Source organism: Pseudorca crassidens, chromosome 8 (assembly GCF_039906515.1).
Source record: "Pseudorca crassidens isolate mPseCra1 chromosome 8, mPseCra1.hap1, whole genome shotgun sequence".
NCBI classification, from domain to species: Eukaryota; Metazoa; Chordata; class Mammalia; order Artiodactyla; family Delphinidae; genus Pseudorca; species Pseudorca crassidens.
The window spans coordinates 47,486,855-47,507,981 of NC_090303.1; the positions used below are offsets into that span (position 1 = coordinate 47,486,855).

General features: G+C 38.8%; 2 long non-coding RNA genes across 2 annotated transcripts in view; one reads left to right on the forward strand and one right to left on the reverse strand.

The window, feature by feature from the left end:
- LOC137228581 (uncharacterized) overlaps positions 1-5,944 on the forward strand; it is a 38,762-nt gene extending 32,818 nt beyond the window's left edge. The window contains exons 2-3 of the long non-coding RNA XR_010945308.1: positions 2,264-2,642; positions 4,264-5,944. This is a non-coding gene — a long non-coding RNA (uncharacterized lncRNA). The remainder of the gene's footprint in view (positions 1-2,263; positions 2,643-4,263) is intronic.
- LOC137229038 (uncharacterized) overlaps positions 1-21,127 on the reverse strand; it is a 258,826-nt gene that overhangs the window by 122,982 nt on the left and 114,717 nt on the right. The window lies entirely within an intron of this gene.

The window sequence follows — 21,127 nt, forward strand, 5'->3', positions numbered from 1 at the left end:
ACTCTGTCTTAATATTTGATATTTATGAATTGTTTCTGTGTGTGTGATGACATTAAAAAAGCAAATTTTAATAACAAAAATGAAAAAATTGTTGGTTAAGCCTTAAAATTATCCTAATATTGACTTAACTGGAATGAACTCCATTTCTCAATATGGAAAAATGGATTAAACAATGTTTATTTCCCCGGTATTCTAAAGGGAGTCACACACTCCCACTGGACATTTAAACAGAATTTCTCAGAAGAAAAGTGATAAGTAGATTGTATTATAGGGCTGATGATGTTGCAAGGCCTAAGGAGCACATGTCAGTCATCACGTGATTCATCTTGTACAGACTTCTGAGTTCCTGCACATATGCCACCTGAGGTAACCAGACTTGCTGGAATTCAGTTTCTTTATCTCTCTGCCAAATGCCAAAGTAATAAAAATAGAAACTCAGTACAAAACATACTGTATTAAAACTATGTTTCCATTGAAATTCATAATGGCAATGCATTTGTCCTGTACACTGCCTTAGAATCATAGCCTTGGGGGCATAAAGAGGTTTTCAAAGTCATCTGGTCTGACTTCTCATTCTATTGCTGTGTAAACTGAGCCTTCAGAGAAGAAGTGGCAGAGGCAAGACTAGCACCCTTGTCTCCCATCTCCCTGTCCAGTGCCCCTGTGCCATGGTATAAATCCTTCTTATGGCTCAACGGTTGGTGCAGAATCTTTGGATAAATCTGACTTGCGCACAGCTGGGCAATCTGTTGCTCCACTACTTATGCTAAAATGATAACACTGTATATTTGACTGTTGATGGGGTCTTCTTGGCACTGTACATGCATAATGCTCTCAGTTAACTCAGCTGACCCTGTTAAACAATGACAATGTGTGTGAGGCCTGAGTTTGTTAGCATTCATTGTTACAAAAACACGGTTACTGACCTTGTCATATTGATCAGCACACGGCAATGTGGATCCTGAAGGCAAATAAAGAATTTCTGGTGGTGATGTAAGAATTATGCTAATTAGTTTCTCCCTCCATTCTGCTCCTAGGCACTGAATAACTGTACAGTTCGGCTAGAAGACTCACTGAGCCCTGGACTAATAAAACCTAAGAATTTTTATAAATAATAATAAAAAATGTTTCAACATGCCATTTCCTTTCAGAACAAGAGTGGCTTTTGCAGAGCAGTGTGACTGGGGGGAGGGACCACCTTATTTTTTGCTGTTGCACCCCTGCCCCCAGCAGAACTGAAACAACAATGTATATGGACTTCTCCCCTCAAAATCCCATTAAAATAATCATCTATCTATATTCCCTTAAAATTATTTTCTTGAGAATGAGTTTTCAAAATGCTACCACACTATGACTAAGACAAGAACTGTATGTGAGACCTAATTTACATATCTAAGCATTTGGATGTGGGTAGTTTTGCCTCAGTGGAAAAACAAGCTAAGTTAATTTTTTGACAATACAATATTACCTTGGTACATCTTGTTCTCCCTTTCCCGCGGGGTCTTACACGAATGAATCAGAAAATTGCTCCCTTATGTTAAGCCTGAGTCTGCACCTGTGTTAAATTCACATGGAATTGAAATTGGGGGTGTGGGGGTGGGGATAAATGTCAGAGAAACTAATAGGATGATATATCTAAGTTTGAATTCTCAAATGGACTAGCATCCATTGCAGAGACCGTCGATGGGAACATTTGTGTAGGCATATTGCTTCACATCTAGAATTGAAATTAAGGATATATAATATATAATCATGTTGATTAGCTGTCCTCAAGTTCTCGAGTTTAGTATTAGAAGCATCTGCCTCCAGATTTTAGGAAATTCAGATTACTGGGTATTCTGGAAATTTGGGCATGGCAAAAATTTTACTTAACTTTCTTTGGGTATCCTAGGTCACTTTCCAAGTATTAAAACAATCTCCATGTTTTAGACATCTTAAGAGAGATCATGAAAAATAAGCAAGTCATTGAAACAAAATATAGACAGCAGTGAAGAGTTGAAAGAAGGGAAGAGATGAATGACCTTTAGATTTGCAAAAACAAGGGGACTTTGGATGTTGTGGACAGGTGGGTGAGTGGGAGGTGGAGAGAGCATGGGTCAGTATAAAAGTGTGAGGAATTAAGTGAGGAAAACAGAGATGTGGAAAGAGTTGTGTTCATATTCTAAGTCTGCTCTTATGGAGATGGTTGGAAGGAGTCCATTTGCCTCACAGTGAGGCAACCTTGTTAATGAAATTTCACATCTGCTTGTTTTATGTTTTGCAGTACAGCACTGACATTTTTCGGCAATATTGTCCAGCATTTGAGATGCATTCTGGATGAAGACATCTGTCTGTTTGAAAGGTTTCGGTATCAGAGGAAGGAAGGAAATGAGAAAGAAGTTTGGGGCTCTGAGAATAAGACACCTCAGTTTTATCAGCCATGAAGTACATACCACGGAGGACGATTATTTGCATACTGCAATGGAGGCTGGTTAAAGTCCAATCAATTGAATCCAGATGTGAATTTCTTTTGAGATTTTTTTTTTTTTAAGTGAGGGTTGCCAAAACTTCATGGGAGCAGAGACCACAAGCTATTATAAGCCAAAGGACTCTCAAAGTACAAGGAACGGTTTTTGGCTTATTAGAAGTCCTACATCTTTAAGGTTGGTATTTGAAATAGAACAAGTTTGTCTGCGATAAATTAGTTAGAGGATATTACAAATAGTTGGCCCTTGCCTAAATAAAATCTTCCAGAACAAGTCTACAAAAAGTGTTCCTGATAATCATCACATATTTAGGGACCACCACAACTGATAGTTTATGCTCTTTTGGTGGGAGGCAAATTCTAGGAAAAACAATCCGTGAGAATCCATCACCTGGCACATACCGGTAATGAATGGAGTTTGAATAAAATGCCAAAGGTATGCTTTTAAAAAGGTATAAATGTTCATAGGAATCCTAGACCTCTTAAGAAACTAACAGGAAAGTCCACTAATCTTAGAAATTGATTAGTTAAGAATATTAGGAAATCATCTGGTAGGGGAATTCTGTTGTTCTTGTGTTTTCTTTTCAAATGTGACAAATCTTGATTAGTCAAAACCTTACCCTTCCCTTGGGACTAGTATTCGTGAAGGAATAGTATACTCAAGGACTAAAGTTAAGTAGCAGTATGAATAGAAACATTTTGTTTTAGCTTATTTCCTAAATGTATTGAACACAAGAGTAAATAAAGAAATAATTTTACTATAACCCCATCATCCTGACAAATCAATGTCTTTTCATATCTCTACATTCTCTTCAAGTCCATATCATGCATTTTTTTAAAGGATATTACAGGTGTGCTAGGATAGACACTTTTTTCCTAAATAATAACTTAATGGAAGCCTTGTCATTTGACCATTTAAATATTATTCAATGTCTTGAATTTATGGAGTTTCATGTATGTACTTACCAATCTGGCTAATTATCATTTGGTAAGAACATTTTGTTTGTGTTGGACTAGAACTTTTTCCCTGAAATCTCAAAGAAAACCCACAATTCGTTTAAACTCATTTTAGAGCTTTAGCTTTTTCCTGTATCACTGGTCACTTAGTGTTACTTTAAAAATGTATAACCAAATTTGGGAATGAGAAACTCAGAAATTAGAAAAGTGCTTCCTTAGAATAGATAGAATCCATTTCAATTCCATTGGATTTAATTCAACCCCAAACTTATTTTCATGTGCTAGGTATTATAAGGACACAATCAGATGAGGCTAGCTTGTCTCCCAGGGCCTTCTGATGTCTATAGTCCAACATGCCTGGGTTGGACTAAGGCAGAGTTTAAATACAGGAACAAGCAAAGTTCTTGGAGAATTTCCACCCGAGGAAATAGAGAGGTTAATTCAAAAGCAAGGGCTTATTGAAGTAGATGGAAATTAAGCTGGGTCTTGAAGGATGAGAGGGCATGGTTTATTTTTGTTTGGATCCTTTGATAAACTCATTTTGATAAGTGACAGAAGTCCTATGAAGGCAGTGAATTATGCAAGAGTAACTTTAAGCTTCCTTTAATGAATGGGAATGGAGAGAGACACTCTTGTTCTGAACTCATACTGTGTATCAGGCTCTGTGTTAAGTAAGCCTTTCTTAGGTTATTTAGCCGTGAGCAGAGTGGCTTCATGAGCATGAGATCAGCCCGTTCGCACAGGACACTGTGCTCAGAAGGGCCCTGTACTTGGGGCTTAATGCTCTGCAGTTAGTGTTTTGAAATTCTTAATAATTTTATCTTTGAATTTGTGGTTTGTAGGTGAAATCTGATAGAACATTGAAGTATGCGCTGGGGATTTGAAGCCTGAACTCACATGCTGTCCCATGTCTCACCACCTCCACACCTCTCTGGACAGGTTCTCAGCCCCCAGCTCCCCACTACCTGGAGCTGCATGCAGCACTTGACCTCCCCCTTCCCCCATCCCCACACATGGGAAATAAGCCACCCTTCTTCTGGGGTGGCAACCAGGTTGCATCGACAAGGAGAGGCTGCGATCCATCATTGCCGTCTGTTCCTGCTGGAGACCTGGACATGACCATGGGGAGGATCATGGTCAGGCATGTGTCCCCTGGGGCATCTCAGTGCAGCAAGGAGGTAGCTGACAACTGGAATGACTGGCTGGAGGCCTTTTGCCCAGCCCTGATCCAGGTACTACCTATGTTCTAGCACAGAGGTAACAATCCCTTGGGTGTTATCCATTTGCCAGTGGGTTGGGAAGACTGACATCCCCACCCCAACCAAGGCCCCACATTTTCATTTTGCTCTAAGGCCAAAAATGTATGTAGTTGGCCCTGACCCTGAGGCAGGTATTACTGTCCTCCTACCTCAGATGGAAAACTAGAGTCTAAGAAGAGCAGGTAAGTGGCAGAGAAGGTGGTCTCACTCTAAAGCCCGTCCTCTCTTCACCATGGTGTGCCATACCACCTCCCCTGAGGTGAATGAGAGGGGTCTCAAAGTGCTGACTTTTGGTGCATGCCCATTCCCTTGGAGTGGCCTGGAGGTGACAAGGAGCCCTCGTTTAAGAACACAGATCTGCACTTAAAGGACTCAAGGTCTTTATGGTTTCTTCTGGTGGACAAGTGTGAACATTTAAAGAAAATTTTGAGCTCCAGGCTCATTCTTATGACTGAATTTTGTCCCTCTAAAATGTATATGTTGAAGTCCTAATCCCCCAATTCCTCAGAATGCTACCGTATTTGGAAACAGGGCTGTCAAAGACATGATTAAGTTAAACTGAGGCTGTTAGTGTGGTCCCTAGTCCAATTTTACTCATGTCTTTATAAGAAGAGGAAATTGAAATACAAATTGCTGAGTGTGCACATGAGAAATACCATGTAAGGACAAAGCAAGAAGACGGTTATCTGTAAGCCAAGGAGAGAGGTCTCACAAGAAACAAGAGGCCTCACAAGAAACAGAAAACAAGGAGAGAGGCCTCATAAGAAATCAAACCTTGATTTTGGACTTCTAGCCTCCAGAACTGTGAGAAAATAAATTTATGTTGTTTAAATCACCCAATCGGTAGTTTTTTTTTATGGTAGCCCTAGCAAATTAATATAACCACTGAGACCCTGATATATTAATCCATCAATATTTGCTGGCCTAAAAAAGCATAGGAACATGATTCTATCAAGTGTTATAAAAATGAAGAGGTATCTATAAAAATCCCTAGGAGAATGAGAGAGAGAAAACTGGATAAGGTGAAAAGAAAAAAATTAAGATACTAAGGTAAGGAACCATTAGGTGTTGCTCTTCACCTTTATTTATTTTTTATATAAATAAGTGATATGTGAATAATATATGTTCATTGTAAAAACATTTTTTAAAATCCTAAATCAGTGCAGTAAAAAAATCTAGGTCTCTCTTTCCCCCTTCATTCCCCAACTCACTTTCCACTTCGGAAGTAACCACTGATAGGAATATTCTCTCAGACCATATAAAAATGCATTTAAGAATATATGTATAATATTTCTGTATATGCGTAATGTTGATTATGAAATAAATGCGATTATACAATATGTATTGCTATGCAATTCGTTTCTCCTTTTAACAATATGTATAAGGGATTTTTCTCTATCTACCACACTCCTTTATCTCATATAATCTCCCTGTCTACCACACACCATGGTATGGTGGTTGTATAATTAACCTAACCATCATCTTATTGATAGATATTCAAGCTGCTTCCAATTTCTTATGATCACGAAAAATAGTGCAATGAACATTTTTGTAAATATATATTCGTGACATTTAGATTTCTAATCTCCGTATTTCTCAGTCACTCCCCTGATTCCACTTTTACTTCTGGATTCCTTTTTGGAATTTATGGCTAAGACTGTCTTTTCCTATCTGAATTAGGTAGGTGAAAGCAGGCTGAGATGCTTTTTCTTTAATGCCACTACAACCAGAATTATGTATGATTTCCTGTTTCCTTGGTAGAGCATAAAGAAAATACTTTAACTGTTAAAGCCACACTGCACCCTGCACCAAGGGCCAGGAGTACGCAGTAGGCCACAGAGGAAAGTTTAAGCTGTTGAGCTTAATACATAAATTCTCTGTGGTTTGAGGTGGAAAGACAATAAAGCTTTGAGCTGGGGCATGACTCAGCATCCTCCATGTACCCAAGGGGACCATGCCAATTTAGGATGACACTAGGGATTTTCTCTGGGATGGACATGCATGTATGGTCTTTATTACTGGGAAGGTGTAGGAATACCCCGATAAAGGCTGGGCTGGGCAGTTCTTCCCAATTTCAATGTTCCAGTTCAAGAAGCCCCTGCCCAATGAATAATGGCGCCTTACTTTATGGCTGTATGAAGCAACTAGTGGGACTTTCCCAAGAAGAGCCAAGTTAGTGTCACTGTGAATTGGTAAATATAGTCTTTTGGCAAAAAAAATAAATACCTGGAATGACTTATTCTAATAGCCTAATGGATGAAGAGGCATACATATTAAAGAACAATATTTAAAAGTTGTAAGCATTTAAAGATGGGTTAAATATATTCTATCACTAGATTTGGGCCCTTCCTTCTTAAGTCTACAAAGCAATAATTCTGAATCCCTTCTGTGTCTGAAACCTTACAGTCTCTGTTCTCTTTGGCAGAACTTCATGCCTCTTGGCTTCAGGCAGGAATTTTTCAAGAAAGCTTGCCATTTTGGCTTACTTCACCTTTATTTCTCGTTTCCTCCATCCACTCAGGCTTCAAAAGCCTCTAATTAGCTGTTTACCTTAATTATTCCAACTAGGACTTCATCTGGTCTTAGGTTCTCCCACTTCTGAGGATCCAAAGTGCCAGTGCCTCCCTTTCTAGGAGAATCTTTCTGCTTTTCTGAAAAATGCATTTCCTCACCTCCACTGTATATTGTGGCTTCCATAGCAGGGAAAGGGGGAACAGAAAGAAAACTGGCATTAGTCTTGGGTGCCTGATTCTGAGCCACATCTATTCCATTTAGAGAAAACTGAAATCTCTTACACAGACCCCAGCAGAAGAAAGGGATTCCACTCAGCCCAGAACTCACAGACTAGCTACTGTGGCAAATATAAGACCTCAGCACTGTATGGGATTAGCTCACCTCTAGGATCCTCAAGACATTGGAGGTATGGTGGGTTGGTGCCTTTTTTCTTTACCAGACATCCTTTTCTGTCATGTCTTTTAGCTCATGAGCATATACAGGCAAATTAAGCTGCCATGTAACTTGAGGACAATGTCTAGTAGTTGTGAAGCTGGTTTAGGTCAAGGCGCTACCACGAATAGACAGAGATTCCCTGGGGTGACCTGTGTTGCTACTTACCAAATAATTAAACATGTGATTCTGGGTTTTCCTAGGCTGTCCAAAAACCAGACTCATTATTTTACATAGATGTATTTGCTTACTAATACACTAACTGTTAGCATCTTGATGAATAACACTTTGTATTTAAATTTTTACATATGGAAATGTTTTGCCAAATATATTGTCACTAGCTTGTGCCCTGATTAACCTAAGGACTATCTTTCTCAGTAGGTGCCATCATGAGCTGACACAGTCTGACCAGTTACGTGTTTAAATCTGAGAGAAACAAAAGTCTCTGCCACAAAGCTTCTGAGCTTCTAATTTAATCTTGGTATTAGATTTGAATTTGGAATTCACTAAGCCCAAGATAGAGTATGAAATGCATCACTTAAACCTCCTCAGGCAACATGGAGCATGAATTCTATTTACTATCTTCAAAAAGAACCAACTTCTTGGTCTACTGTGAGACTGTCCGCCTAAGCTTTCTGAAGGGTGGTCTGCCAATCCCACCAAAAGGAAAGACTCTGAAGATTATTTTAAGCATGATGCGTTATTTTACTTGGAAGTGTTCTACCACTAAGTTCTTTAAAAATGCTCATATATTTTAAAATTTATTTAAAATTCAGATTCTCTATTTCTCATTTTATCACCACTTTAATTAGGCATAGCAGATTGAAATTAGGTATCATAGAATAACTTTGCATGTTGAGACTAACAATACTGCAGTTTATTCCACGTGATGATTTTTTTCTCCCCCGTACCTGTCTGAGTCGCCAGGCATAAATGAATATGCAAAGAACAGGCCTTCATACTTTGGGATTCTCAGATTCCGAAATAAGAAAACTAAGTCATCTAGTTCCAAGACTTGTGAAACAATACCAAGTGTAGAAGTCTTTATTTTGTGCCTAATGACTGAAAAGCAAGTTTTGATGTGCTGTTGGAGAAGCACTCCACAAAATAACTGGTGTGGATAAAAAAATAAAAAAATAAAAAAGGGTAAATATGCCACAAGCTATTTGCATATGATAATTTTATAAAACATTCCCTGTGAGAAATACCTGAGTGGAATTAATTCATAATCAGTAGGAACGCAGTGGGAATGTGTTCGTCGAAATAAGTAATCCAAAATTATTCTTGGGCTGTGAAGTTTGTTTACTGCCTTAACTAAAGTGTGTATCAAACGTAAATGCATCAGCACTGGCTGAGGGCTGGGAGAGTCATGCACAGCCTTCACCTCCAGTGTTTTTCATCCATTCTATCTATATTTCTTGGCAAGAGGTCCAAGCCACAAAAAGGTTTGTCCCAATATTATGTGTGTGTGTCTTTTGCATAGTGATGGACACTGCTCCTTTTCAGAAGGAGCCTCAAAAGTACAGGTGAATTCTTGAAAACTAAATAAGAGTTGCCAATTTAAAAAATTATTTTAAAACTCAACACCTCTATAGGAAAAGACCAATGAGTATTCTTCATCACAGAAATAAAGAACATTTCTTCCCACTTAGAAATTCCCAGGCTCCTTTCCACCCTTCAGATTATCCATACCTGTATGTACGTATATGTATGAATGTCTTGTTCATTAAGCACCTTGTGCCTGGTGTTGGGCTACAAAGAACTTAACAGACATTGCTTCATTTAATTCTCACAACAATGTTGAAAGGTATGTATAATTATTCAGATTTGAGAGCTGAGAAGACAGGCTCAGAAAAGTACCTTGCCTATGGTCTCACAGCTATGGAGTGACAGAAGCAGAATTTAAGCTCAGCTCTGTCTGGATTCCAGAGCCAATGATCTTAACCACAATACACTCCTTCATTCCTTGTACTCTTCTCAGGCTGCATAACTCTCTTTGCAGAAATCTTTCCCTGGTTTTTTGGTTGTTTTTTTTAAAATTTTATTTATTTTTATTATTATTGTTTTTATTGGAGTATAATTGCTTTACAATGCTATGTTAGTTTCTGCTAAACAGTGAAGTGAATCAGCTATATGTATACATATATCCCCTCCCTCTTGGACCTCCTGCCTTCCCCCATCCCACCCATCTAGGTCTTCATAGAGCACTGAGCTGAGGTCCCTGTGCTATACAGCAGGTTCCCACTAGCTATCTATTTTACACTTGGTAGTGTATATATGTCAATCCTAATCTCCCAGTTCGCCCCACCCTCCCCTTCCCCCTCATGTCCACATGTCCGTTCTCTATGTCTGCCTTTCTATTCCTGCCCTGCAACTAGGTTCATCTGTACTTTTCTAGACTCCACATAAATGTGTTCATGTACGATATTTGTTTTTCTCTTTCTGACTTACTTCACTCTGTATGACAGTCTCTATGTACATCCACATCTAAGAGGATGATTTTGAAGCCAGAATGCCTGGGTTTAAATCCTTATACTAATGTGTGATCTTGGACAAGTTATTTATCTCCTCTGTGCCTCCACTTCCTAATCTATAAAATGGGCATAATAATTGTACCTGGTTCATAGGACTGTTGTCAAAAAATATGAGTATATATACTAAGTACCTGGCACATAGTATGCACTCTTTAACTATTTGCTAGTAGTAGTAGTATAATGCTTTGTATTTGATCATTCCTCTCTCCTGAACCTGATATTCATTGACATATAACTCTTGGTACCTCCTTAGTAGTTTTGGGTTACTTTGCACTCAGTGCCCCTGCTATCAGTCTACAACCTAATCATTCCAATCACAGACTGAATGTTTAGCTGAGCTTTAAATATCTAGTAGTGAATCTCTTCTCCATGCCCAAACTGGGAATAAACGCCTGGCTTCAAACTATCTTCAAGGGCTGGAATATTTCTCCTTTGTGAAAAATAAAGCAAACAACAACAACAATAATAGCAAGGAAGGAAGGAAAGAAGCAATTTTAAACAAGAAAGTGAGAGTGAGAAAGTTGGGAGGGAGGGAAAGAGGAAGGAAGGAAGGAAGGAAGGAAGGAAGGAAGGAAGGAAGGAAGGAAAGGGGAAGAGAGGGAAGCAGAAAGGGAGGGAGGGGGCTTCCCTGGTGGCGCAGTGGTTGAGAGTCCGCCTGCCGATGCAGGGGACACGGGTTCGTGCCCCGGTCCGGGAAGATCCCACATGCCGCGGAGCGGCTGGGCCCGTGAGCCATGGCCGCTGCGGAGCCTGTGCTCCGCAATGGGAGAGGCCACAACAGCGAGAGGCCCGCATACCACAAAAAAAAAAAAAAAAAAAAAAAAGGAAGGGAGGGAGGAACAAAAGAAGGAAGGAAGGATATGTTAGAGAGCAACATAGCAGGGAGCTTGCAAGGGGAAAGAAGAGTCTAATGCATGGTTAAGTTTCTGTAACAGTCTTTAAGAGGCTCAGAAACACATACCATTTGCGACTACCTGTGTACTTCCATGATGATGCCCTTCTAGTTATCAGAAGAGTCTGAAAGGGAAACCAACACCTTCTGATGCAAAATGTTAGTTTTTCCTCCTTATTATTCCTAGAATGTTTTCCCCCAAATCATAAACTTCCATTCAATCTAATAAAAGAACTGGAGATTTTTTTTTCTAATTTTGAAAAGTTTTATTTTCATTTTCCTTCACCCCAAAATATTTCCTAATTTCCCTTGTGATATATTCTTTGACTCATGAGTCATTCAAAAGTGTCTTATTTAATTCTCAAATACTTGGGAATTTTCTAGGTGTCTTCTTTTTGTTATTTTCTAATTTAATTTTCTCTGTGGTCAGAGAAAACTGTGTATGATTTTAATCCTTTAAATTTATTGGTTTCGAGTTTTGTTTGCTTGCTTTTTGCCCAGAATATAGTTTCTTTTGCTGAAAATCCATATCTGTTTAAAAAAACAAGTGCACTTTGCAGTTGTTTGTTATTCTTTAAATGTTAATTGAATATTTGGTTGATAGTGTGTTCAGTGTTTGGAGATTTTATTGAAAAGACCTGACTTCACAAATTTAAGGAGCTATCTAAATTTCAGTCTGGAAATCTTGGAGGCATCAGAGAATACACTCTGGGTGCTTTACTCTTACTGACATTCAGTTAAATTCAACACTGTGAAAAAGCTCTCTAAGGAAATCCCATTAATATATTTTTGCAAATATGATTGTCCACAAATCAATGGAAAACTACATTTAAAACAACCTCGCTAAATGATTCTCTTTTCTGCTAGTTTTTGTTATAAATCTAAGCAGCAAAAAATGAAGAAAAATGACGATGAAGGAATAGTTTAAGACAATTGCATGACTAGGATTTATACTTAATTTCTATCAGACTGCACAAAGAAGCTTTCTCAGTTAATTCATGTCTCTGTATTTTAGCTTTACTCAATCATGTAAAAAAGCAACATCATTAATTACACAAGTGAAAGGAGGCATTGAAAAAATTCTGCATCCTTTCATTAACTTACAAAAATACAATTAGTAATTATGAGTGATTTCCTGGAGAAAGTCCAGAGCTGAATTAAAAATATCACTAACCACAGAGATCTTCATTGGTCCCTTAGAGGAAAAAATGCACTGCTATGAAGCTTATTTGCTGTACTTGCTTTTAAAACATTAAAGGACTAATTCATAAGGCAGCCACACAACTTTTGTAATGTTTTAAATTTTCTTTTGTGATCTCTGGGAAATGTGAAGAATGTTCCTTTCTCTAAGTAAAATGCATTTAGTCTAGAATGAGAATAGTTATTTCTTCATTCAGAAGTCATGGATATTCTGCCCCCAGAATGAGATTTTTGTTTTATTTTATTTTTTATTTATGATTCTTTAAAACTTTAATAAAAAAATATATTTTTCATTGAAGTATAGTTGACTTACAATATCGTATTAGTTTTAGGTGTACAACACAATGATTTGATATTTTTATAGATTATATTTCATGTAAAGTTATTATAAAATATTGACTATATTCCCTGTGCTATACATTACATCCTTGTAACTTATTTATTTTATAGCTAGTAATTTGTACCTTTTACTCCCCTTCACCTATCTTGCCCCTCCCCCACCCTTCTCCCACTCTGGTAACCACTGGTTTGTTTTCTGTATCTCTGAGTCTGTTTCTCTTTTGATATATTTGTTTATTTGTTTTATTTTAATGAGGTAGTTTTTTTAAGGCATGTTCTTTTTTTTCAGTTTTGGCATATCAGTTTTTAATGGGTAACTTTATGCTGATTTGAGAAAGATAGAAACAAATTTCCTAAAATATCTAAAATCACTAGGGCCAACTGTACTACTCGTGTCAAATGTTATTCAGGATCTTGTCATCTAAATCTGTTAAAATTATTAAAATGGGTTTTAATTTCAACTTGCTGCAGTTGTGGAGACAGGCTCCTGGGTATCCAATCAATTCTTTCATGTTGATGCTTTGGGACTGTCCCCCTTTGCATCCCTCTTTGAAGAGACATACAGTACAGACTTTCCTCAGGGTATGGCAAGAGATGAACTCTTCCTGTCAAATGTATGGCTCATTGAAGGCAGCTGTGTTTTGACTGGGATGAAGCAGGGTCAGCAGAGCTCTCTACTGGCATCAGGCAGAAGGGGAAGTTTGGGGAGCATTTGGAGCAGCACTCCAGAGAATTCTCTTACTCATATTCATCTGCTTGCTATTTATGTAAAATTTCAACCTGTTTGATGATTTCTCTCCTTTTTCTCTATTGCCTTTTGTGAAAACAATAAACTCAGTGTTGGGAGACTGCTGAAGAAACTATAAAGTTCAGTCAATTCCTGGTTTTTTAGAATGCAGATGACCTGCTTTACTGTTTCTCTGGCATCAGATTTTAATCTCAGTTTATATTCTGTCTGTTGTCAGCCTGATTCCCTGCTCCATCTCTTCAGTTGGGGGTTGAAAATTTAAGGTTAGATGAGGAAATGTCAGAAAGTTAGTCTTCTACCCCCCTCGAGGAGGAGGAGGAGGAGAAGAAGAAGGAGAGGAAGAAGAATGTGACAGAAGTCCTCCTTACACCCTTCACCCATTCCAAACTAAATATAGAATATGATCCAGCAATCCCACTCCTGGGCATATATCCAGAGAAAACTCTAATTTGAAAAGATACATGCACCTCAAAGTTCACAGCAGCACTATTTACAAGAGCCAAGACATGGAAGCAACCTAAATGTCCATCGACGGATGAATGGATAAAGAAGATGTGGTACTTATATACAATGGAATATTACTCAGCCATAAAACAACAATGAAATAATGCCATTTGCAGCAACATGGATGGACCTAGAGATTATCATAATAAGTGAAGTAAGTCAGACAGAGAAAGATAAATATCATATGTTATTGCTTATATGCAGAATCTATTAAAGATGATACAAATGAACTTAGTTACCAAACAGAAATAGAGTCACAGATGTAGAAAACAAACTTATGGTTACCAGGGGGAAAAGTGGGGGGGTAGCATAAACTGGGAGATTGAGATTGATATATACACACTACTATAAATAAAATAGATAACTAATAAGGACCGACTGTAGAGCACAGGGGACTCTACTCAGCACTCTGTAATGACCGATATGGGAAAAGACTCTTAAAAAGACTGAATATATGGGGCTTCCCTGGTGGTGCAGTGGTTGAGGGTCTGCCTGCCGATGCAGGGGACGCGGGTTCATGCCCCGGTCTGGGAGGATCCCGCATGCCGCGGAGCGGCTGGGCCCGTGAGCCATGGCCGCTGAGCCTGTGCGTCCGGAGCCTGTGCTCCACGGCAGGAGAGGCCACAGCAGTGAGAGGCCCGCGTACCGCAAAAAAAAAAATAAAAAAATAAAGAATGAATATATGTATATGTATAACTGCATCACTTTACTGTACACCTGAAACTAACACAACATTGTAAATCAACTATACTCCAATAAAACTTAAAAGAAAACAAATACAAAAGATTTGGAATTACCTGTTTTTCACTTGCCTCTGTTGGCTGGAATTTAATAATTAAAAGTTAAACCTTTGCTAATATATACCAATATCTATCCCAAACAAAATACAAAGCAACACTATGTGGTAGGGGTGGAATTCTATAGTGAGGGCTGAAAAGCGAGGTATCACCAACTGCACAGGGACGCCTACCACACGGGTCTAGACACAGTTGCTGGCAGGAGAGGAGAGGAGAGGAGAGGTATGGAGTGTGTTCAGAACAAAGGCCTTTTTGAAACCACAGGGTTTTTTTAAAAAAAAATTTAATTCTAGGGACTAAAATTAAGGCTTCCTTAGTGTAGTTTTACAACTCTGAAAAGAACTGATTGTTCTAAAGCCACACCTTGGTTACTTCCTCAGCAATTATTACAATGAAAGATCATTGTCAGATGCATGTTCAGGAGAAGGAAAGATACCCACATTGTAATAGGCCTGGATTCGACAGGGGCTGGTGCCCTGAGGCAGCATATCTCACACAGACCTGACAGTCCTTTGGGCATGCATCACAGCGCTGCTGCATGCCCTGCAGCCGGCAGACCCTTAGAGTTGTGAGCAAGAGCTTTTCAGTCTCAGAAATAGAAAGGGAAGTCAAGAGGAGTTTGCTGTCACACACACACACACACACACACACACACACACACACTTCCAATTGCTTTTAGTGGAGAAAACATTTTATTTTTATCATGTAGACATGGACAAAATTACAAATCTTGCAAGAAGATGTAGCTTCTGCTCAAGAAGCATTTGTTCTTTTATTCTCTGATGGAGATAAGTGTATACAAGGGTCCTTAAGATGCTATGACTTGAATGCAAGTTCCTGCTTGGAATAACTACTGGTTTTGAGGAAATGGAAGAAATATTACAAAAGGAAAGCAACTCCAGGCTTTTTTTGTGGGTCATTATAAAAAAAAGTGCCCGAAGAGGACTCACCTACTCTAGACAATGAAACTTCAGTTTAAGTTCCAGTTCTACAATGAACTGGCTGTGGATGATTATTTTTAATTAAAATTTTTTTTTTTTTACCTTTCTTACCCCCTGCACCCTTTCCCCCCCATCTCCATAGCCCCTGCCTCTGGCAACCACCAATCTATTCTTTGTACGTATGATTTTGGTTTTTTTTTTTTGGGGGGGGGTTTGTTTGTGCTATTTTTTTTTTTTTAGAATTTCACTTACAGGAGAGATTACACAGTATTTGTCTTTCTCAGTCCGACTTATTTCACTTAGCATAATGCCCTTGAGGTCCATCCGTGTTGTCATAAATGGCAAGAGTTCATTCTTTTTATGACTGAATAATATTCCACTGTATACATATATGCCAAAATTTCTTTATCCATTCACCTATTAATGGACACTTAGGTTGTATCCATATCTTGGCTATTGTAAATAATGCTGCAATGAACATGCGAGTGCATATATCTTTTCAAGTTAGTGTTTCTGCTTTCTTCAGGTAAATACCAAAAGTGGAATTCCTGGATCATATGGTAGTGCTATTTTTAATTTTTTGAGGAACCACCATACTGCTTTCCATAGTAGCCACTAATTTATATTCCCATCAACAGTGCACAAGGGTCCCCTTTTCCCCTCAACCTCACCAACATTTGTCTTTTTGATAGTAGCCATTCTAACAGGTGTGAGATGATATCTTATGGTTTTGATTTGCATTTCTCCGATGATTAAAGACATTGAGCATCTTTTCATGTACCTGTTGGCCATCTATATGTCTTCTTTGGAAAAATGTCTTCAGATCTTCTGCTTATTTTTTAATTGAATTGTTTTTTTGCTATTGAGTTGTATGAGTTCTTTATTTATCTTGGATATTAGCCCTTATCAGATATACGATTTGCAAATACTTTCTCTCATTCAGTTGGTTGCCTTTTTATTTTGTTGATGGCTCCTTTGCTGTGCAGAAGCTTTTTTTTTTTTTGCGGTACGTGGGCCTCTCACTGTTGTGGCCTCTCCCGTTGCGGAGCAAAGGCTCCGGACGCGCAGGCTCAGCGGCCATGGATCACAGGCCCAGCCGCTCCACGGCATGTGGGATCTTCCCAGACCGGGGCAGGAACCCGTGTCCCCTGCATCGGCAGGCAGACTCTCAACCACTGCACCACCAGGGAAGCCCCACAGAAGCTTTTTTTTTTTGCGGTACGTGGGCCTCTCACTGTTGTGGCCTCTCCTGTTGCGGAGCACAGGCTCCGGATGCGCAGGCTCAGCGGCCATGGCTCACAGGCCTAGCCTCTCTGTGGCATGTGGGATCTTCCCGAACCGGGGCACGAACCCGTGTCCCCTACATCGGCAGGCAGACTCTCAATCACTGCGCCACCAGGGAAGCCCCCCCCCCCCCAGAAGCTTTTTAATTTGATGTAGTCCCACTTATTTATCTTTGCCTTTGCTGCTCTTACTTTTGGTGTCAGATTTTAAAAATCATTGCCAAGACTTATGTCAAAGCTTACAACTTCTGTTTTCTTCTAAGAGTTTTATGGTTTCAGGTTTTACATTCAAGTATTTAATCCTTTTTGAGTTAATTTTTGTGTATGGTGCAATGCAGTTTTCCTGTTTCATTCTTTTGCATATGGCTGTCCAGTTTTCCCAAGACCATTTATTGAAAAGACTGTCCTTTCCCCTTTGTATATTCTTGGCTCCTTTGTCATAAGTTAACTGACAATATATGGGTGGGTTTATTTCTGGGCTCTCTATTGTGTTCCATGTGTGTCTTGTGTCTGTTTTTATGCCAATACCACACTGTTTTAATTACTATAGCTTTGTAATATAGTTTGAAATCAGGGAATGTGATGCCTCTTCTTTCTCAAGCTTTGTTCTTCTTTCTCAAGATTGCTTTGGCTATTTAGGGCCTTTTGTGGCTCCATACAAATTTTAGGATTGTTTTATTGTGAAGAATACCACTAGAATTTTGATAGGGATTGCATTGAATATGTAAATTGCTTTGGGTAATATGGATATTTTAACAATATTAATTATTCTAATGCATGAGCACAGAATATCTTTCCATTTATTTATGTCTTCAATTTCTTTCTTTAATGTCCTGTAGTTTTCAGTATACAGGTTTTCTGCCTCCTTGGTTAAATTTATTCCTAGGTATTTTATTCTTTTTGATGCATTTGTAAATGGGGTTGTATTCTTAATTTCTTTTTCTGGTAATATGTTTGTAGTGTATAGAAACAGAACAGATTTTTGAATATTGATTTTGTATTCTACAACATTACTGATTTCATTTATTAGTTCTAACAGTTTTTTTGATGGAGTTTTCAAGGTTTTCTATATATAATATTATGTCATCTGCAAGCAGTTACAGTTGCACTTCTTCCTTTCCAATTTGGATTACTTTTATTTCCTTTTCTTGCCTAATTGCTCTGGCTGGGACTTCCAATATTATATTTAATAAAAGTGGTGAGAGTGGGCATCCTTGTTCTTGTTCCTGATCTTAGAGGAAAAGCTTTCAGCTTTTCACTACTGAGCATATGTTAGCTGTGGGCTTATCATATATGACCCTTTTTTATGCTGAGATACGTTTGCTCTACACCTGCTTTGTTGAGAGTTTTTATCATAAATGGATGTTGAATTCTGTCAAACATTTTCTGTATCTATTGAGATGATCATATGACTTTTACCCTTCATTTTGTAATGTGGTGTATCACTTGACTGATTTGCAGATGTTGAACCAGGCTTGCACCCCTGGAATAAATCCCACTTGATTATGTGTATGAGTCTCTTATTATATTGTTGAATTTTGCTTGCTAATATTTTGTTAAGGATTTTTGTATCTATGTTCATCTGGGATATTGGCCTATAATTTTCTTTTCTTGTGGCATCCTTGTCTATTTTTAAAAAATTTTCCTTAGAGTGTTTCATTATATGTAAAATGGGCACATCAATAACCTTATAGGTACTTCCCAAAGTTGTCATGAAGGTCAAGTGCAGACCACGGTGTTAAGAGTTCTCCAGAGAAACAGAACCAACAGGATATCTATATATCTATCTCCCTATCTATCTACCTATATACCTATAGATAGATATAGATAGAGAGACAGATATAAAGATTTATTATGAGGAATTGGCTCATGTGACTATGGAGGCTGAGAAGTCCCATGATCTGCCATCTGTGAGCTGAAGAACCACAAAAGCCAGTATTGTAATTTTAGCCCTATTCCAAAGGCCTGAGAACCAGGGGAGCTAATGGTATAAATCCTAGTCTAAAGGCAGGAGAAGACCAATGTCCCAGCTCAAGCAGGCAGGCGGGAAACAAAAAGACAAATTCTTCCTTACTCTGCCTTTTGTTCTATTAAGGGACTCAAGGGATTGGATGATGCCCACCCACATTGGGAAAGGCAACCTATTTTCCTGAGTCCACCTGTTCAAATGCTAATCTCATCTGGAAACACCTGGACATACCTGGAAATAATGTTTAATTTGGGCATCCCATGGTGCAGTCAAGTTGATATAAAATTAAGCATGGCAACCATCCAGGCTGAAGTATAAACTAGTTGTCTATGCCTAATCGTACCTGAGTAGTAGACGAAAATTGTTGAAGAAGTGAAACTGGCAATTTGCTCTACTGTAATTAGATGAAACCCTGAACATACGTAATGCAGTTTCAAGGAAGACAACTTTGTGCCTTGAGATCAACAAACAAATACATAAACAAATGGAGTTCCTCATCTAATACTAGTCTCCAAATAGGTAAAACCTGGAGCTCTTTTTCTATGACTTATTGACTCACTAATAAAACAACCTTTTGTCATTCTGATATGTAATGACTCTTGCAGATACTCTTGGGAGAAGTCATGTATTTTTATTCATGGAGCCAGTCCCCAATTGACATTAGGAGGCTAGCCTTTATACCCTCTGAGTTCACCAGTCAGTACAGGTGGGCTGCCCCTAGGGAGGAGACACAGCCTAGGGTAAGACAGCTTCCTTCTGTGCAGGAAAAATTCCTGAAAAGGGACACAGCTGTGAGCCATCAGCAGGCAACACTGCTGGCAGCTGGGTGAAGGAATGCTTCAGTCAGCATCCCTCTCTTCCCTGGAGGGAAATCCAGGGGGGTAATCACAGCATCCACTGCAAACAGTTTCCCAAAAGTCAGATTGCTAATTAGAGAGTGTAACTATATTTTAATACATGTTTGCAGATTATTGTCCTTAAAAGTTATTGTAATTTGCACTTCCATCAACAACGTATGAGAATGTCTATTTCCCTGAACACTCACTAGCACTTGGTATTGCTTTTCAAAATATTTGACAATGATACATTATTGTTATTTTAAGTTGCATTTCCCTGACAATTACTGAGATTGAACGTCTATTTATTGATGATTTGCATATCTGCTTTGATAATATTTTTGTGTCTGTAAGTGTATGGCCTTTACTCATTTTTCTGTTGTGTTTCTACTCAATTTATAGAAGCTCTTGAATATAAATGACATCCATTGTAATGTGTTGTGGTAGTCTTTCGGCTGCCTCTTAAAATCTAATTCTCCACTTCTTTGCCTCGGCACGCGGCTAGAGTACATTCCCTAGTCTCCTTTGCTGTAACGTGTGTGTGTGTGTGTGTGTGTGTGTGTGTGTGTGTTTGTGTGTGTGTGTGTGTGTGTAACTGTATTTATGTTCCAGACAGGGGATTATGAGCCAAAATGTCTGTCATGCCTCCAATTTGTGTTTTTATACTCTTCTACTGGGTGCATGCAGATGACAATGGGTAGGGTGGAGCCCCAAGATAAAAGGAGCCTGGGTCCCTGAATTACCATGTTAAGTAGCTACCTGCCAGCCATGAACCCCCAGTCTGGACTGTTAGGTGAGCAGGAAATAAACCTCTGCTATATTTGAGCTACAATACATTTTGGGGATGCAGTATTTGGTTTGCAGGTTAGCCAACAGTAATGCAGGCGTATTGTCTATTTTCTTCCCAGTCTATCATTTGTAGTTGACAATACATCCATGGTGTGTTTTTAAAGACTGCTTAGGGAAAGATGCACATGCAAAGGATTCTCAGACGAAAGGCCAGAGAAATGGAAGGAAAACTAGGATAGTTTGCAGAAAACTCAGCATCAAGGAAACCGAGGGAAAAGAGGGTTTCAGGAAACCAGCCATGATCAGTCATATTTCATACTGGGAGAAAGGTCTAGTCTGAGGAGGTCTGAAACCTAGCAGATGTTTCGATGATTGGTTGGTGCCAAGATGCCTCTGGAGGCAGGATCCCACCAGAAAAGCACAACTGTCCCTCAGTATTCAAGGGGGAGTGGTTCTAGGACACCCCGTAGATTCTAAAATCGGCGGATGCTTCAAGTCCCTTATATTAAATGGCTTAGTATATTAGAAAGCTTTCCTGTATTGAAGATACCTTATTTAGAAAGTGAATGCTGCCCTAAATGTCCATCTTCTGGTAATGAATGTGTCAAATCTGTAAAAAGTCTGAAAGGTGACCCATGCCCTTGAACAGCAGTAAACGCACAGTTCAAT